Genomic DNA, 3,806 nt, shown 5'->3' with positions numbered 1-3,806 from the left:
GGAGGACGTCTGAAATCCCTGTCGTCACGCCAATCCAACGCATGGTCCTGCTGGCGCCTATCATCACGGCCAGGAGCTTGCTCAAGGTCATTCGCTGCAGGAGGTGAAGGTGGAGGTGGAGGTGGAGGGTTCTGGTTAGCCACGAGCGTCTGCATCATCTCATGCAGCTCCATGAGGCATTGCTGAACATCAGTATTGACTGTGCGTTGCAAGTTAATAGCCTCCTGACACTCTTTTAGAGATTCAAACAGATGGAAAGAAATGAGTACCTTCTGCCATGGTAGAGTATGAGAGAAGAAAAAAAAAAAAATTGTGTTTTCTGGTGGTTGAGGAAACTAAACTAGAGAAGATCGTTGGCTCTGGATACCAATTGTAAAGGTTTTTCTGGGTTTGTATGATGATTTTTATGGGTTTGAATGAAAACAACAAAGGAAATGGAATAATGCAGAAAATATATTAAAGATAAATGAGCAGATTCGAGATTGCTCCTTCTCCTACAACATCTTAAGCCAGGAATCTCTATGCATATCCCATCTAATGAGAGTTTTTCATTATATCACCCATTCTGTTAGAATATATTCTAATAGAATGGCCACCTGGATCCTTTCCCCAAGGTTCTAGAAGTGCCGAAATACAAGGACTGGAAATTACATAGAAAGGCCTTGCAAAACGCAGGCTTTAACAAATAAAACGCATGTATAAAATTAACATAAAGTGCAGAAGAAAAGAGGACAGATGTACTCCCCAACTTTCCCTTCTTCCCCACGTGTCTTCTTCTTAGACCTTTCCTTCTATACCACTTGCTTGGTTGTGAGGTCTTCTACGTGTACCCATAACAAATATCTAACGGTAGGAGAGGTATTTGGAACGAAATGAAAGTTCGATACACCAAAGTGATAGACTTTGAATATTAGAGGGTGTTCGCAAAATACGCGTAAGTTTATGTGGGGTAAGTGAAGTTTCCCCAAATGTTTAAGACCGCTTATATGGAAAAATGCTTATATATGATTTTCTTAAATAAATGAACAATACTCGCATGGTATGACATTATTGTGCGTCATGTGCTACTATTATACAGGCTTAACCTTGTGGTCATTTTGGCCTTAGATCCAATAGTTAGTTGCCTGCTATTATTTTCATCTTAAACTACTCACATGAGAACAAATATTTTAACATTTTTACAAATATGTTGTAATTCATTTGAATGTTTTATGAGATTACTATTATTATTTTTTTTTCGGTTGTGTTATACTCAAATTTTCAGGCAAAAGAAAGCAAAAATTTATTTGATTACTGTGCAAAAAAAAAGATTTTCGTTTTTTGAAACACAAAATAGATAATTAAGCATTGAATCTAATGTGAGAAGCTTTATTTGATTACATTAAATGTTGAGTAAAAAAATTTGTATTCATAAAAAAAATTTTGTTTCTTTTTCTGTGTGTGTGTGTGTGTTTTTTTTTTTTTTTCCTTATTTGAATGTTTAGAAGTATACGAGTTTTATTTGTATTAAAATATAATAGGTAACACACCAACAATATAATAGATTCTTACTAATTTCTATTAATGCTTTGATAATCAGAATCCGATTTTTATTCTTGCTATTTTTTTTTTCTTCTCTTTATTCTTCTTTTCATTTTAAACTACTCTGACGGGAACAAAGATTTTACAATGTTTTAGTTTATATAAATTAAACTAAATTCAATGGTCATAGTTTTAATTCATCTGTCTGTGATTGTGTCATTAACTACATGTTCAATACACTTCAAAAAAAAAAAAAAAGCATGTTCAATAATGTACTAGTGTATAACATTTAGTATGTCTTTTCGTTAAAAGAGGTATGATAAAATGGGGATGCGTTTAAATTTTAAAATTAAATTATAAAGAAAATCTCGCGCATAGCCACGGATTATGTGCTAGTATTCATAGGTTACGAATTGTTACTTAGAGTATGTTTGGTATTGCGGTGGGATGTAGAGCTTTTGGATATAGAGCTTTTGTCTGTGAACTTTTGTCAAAAGCGCTTTTACGGAAAAGTTATTTACATGTTTGATAACTACATGTCTTAAGCGCTTTTTTGAAATTACTGATGTTTGGTAACAAAACTAAAAATGTGCTTTTAGTTGCAAAATAGACAATAGAGGACATGTAGGATTATTGATGTTTTAACTTTAAATACAAAACCATAATAATAGTATAAAAAATAAAGAAACATGAATGGGCAAAAAAGAACAATTCAACAGAAAAAAAATAAATATGTTCTAGAAACAATTCAAAAAACTAGATTCATATAAATTTATTTATTAAGTCGTGAACTTGCACAATTATTTTCTTTTACTTGTCGAACACTTTGGTGTTTTTCATATTAGCAGGATGTCAAGCCGTAGAGTAGGAGAAATTTGTTGGGTTGAAGATGCCGAGCAAATGGCTCATATTCTCAGGTTTGCTTAGATAGATGTGATTGATATCGTTAATTATATTAATGTCTGTTTGGAAGCTCTTAGTTTATATTAATGAAACATTATGTTATTTAAAGTTATATGATAATTGTCTCAAATCATTTATTTTTGCTTCCACATGTTGATATTTTGATAATTTAATGTTTAGGGTAATACAACAAGTGAGTTACCAGTTAATTGGTCTAAAGGAATTGCTAGTAACATTTCAAGTTAATCAAAATTAATTGTTTGGGAGCATTGCAGACATGGTATCAAAGTATTATGCTCTGAAAACTATTGGTGATGAAAGTGGAAATTCTTCTCTTCCGACAATATGAGATATCTAAGTCTTATTCATTCTGAAATAGAATTAAGAGACAAACCATAGAGTAAATTACCAGTTAAGTAATTTTACTACAGCGTTACAAACTTCCTACTGCTTTGAGTTCACAGAATCTTATAGCATTTCCTCTTATACCACAACTGTCATGTGTCATGTCCCAATACCAAAAGGGGATCAAGGGGAGATTTTGTATTATCAAATGCATAGTATAGAATTTTTCAAATGCTCTTAGTAAATAAAGACAAAACGTATGCTGAAACATTTGCATGCAGAAAAGTCTTATTTACAAGTCATATTGGTTCATGAAAGTCATTGCTTTGAAACTTACAATAAGAATTAAAAAATTTGGAAACATAATTTCTTAACAATCGTTAATCATCATCATGGGTCATGGCTCGTAAATTAATCAAAACTTTCAATATGCTTTTCATTAACAAACCCCCTTCGATTATTCATAAACATATTTATATCCTTTTGGACTATTTTCACATTTCTCCAACCTTGAGCGGTGCAGATTGGCTTGTCCTGAATGACCATCGTTAGCTCAATCCTGTAGCCACATGCGAGCTATCAGTGTGGGAGCTTTCATAGGCCACCAGACTAATAGCCCACATATGCTTGTGTGGTTTGTCATGCTATCCTTAATTACATCATTAACATCATTTAGTCGACTCATAACATACCCGGTATCAGTCATAACATCATCATAATGGTGTCGTGGGAAAACATAGTGCCCATGCATCTTTCATAAATATAACATTATTGAGCTCATAAACTTTGTGCATGAACTTTCATAAACATCATAGTACACAACATTAGCGTTGAGCTGATCATGATCATCCTTGTGCACAAATGTCATTATAAATATATCATAACATTTTCATAAAAATGCATAGTCATGAACAGCGGGTGTCATAAAACATCATGAAAATCGTATCATATCATCTCATCATTTTTAAAAATAGCATGTCATGTAATTCGTGTCATTAATCGTGATTTCCAAGATACAGAAGGAAATATTAATAAAA

Source organism: Corylus avellana, chromosome ca3 (assembly GCF_901000735.1).
Source record: "Corylus avellana chromosome ca3, CavTom2PMs-1.0".
NCBI lineage: Eukaryota > Viridiplantae > Streptophyta > Magnoliopsida > Fagales > Betulaceae > Corylus > Corylus avellana.
This window is presented reverse-complemented; position numbering follows the sequence as displayed.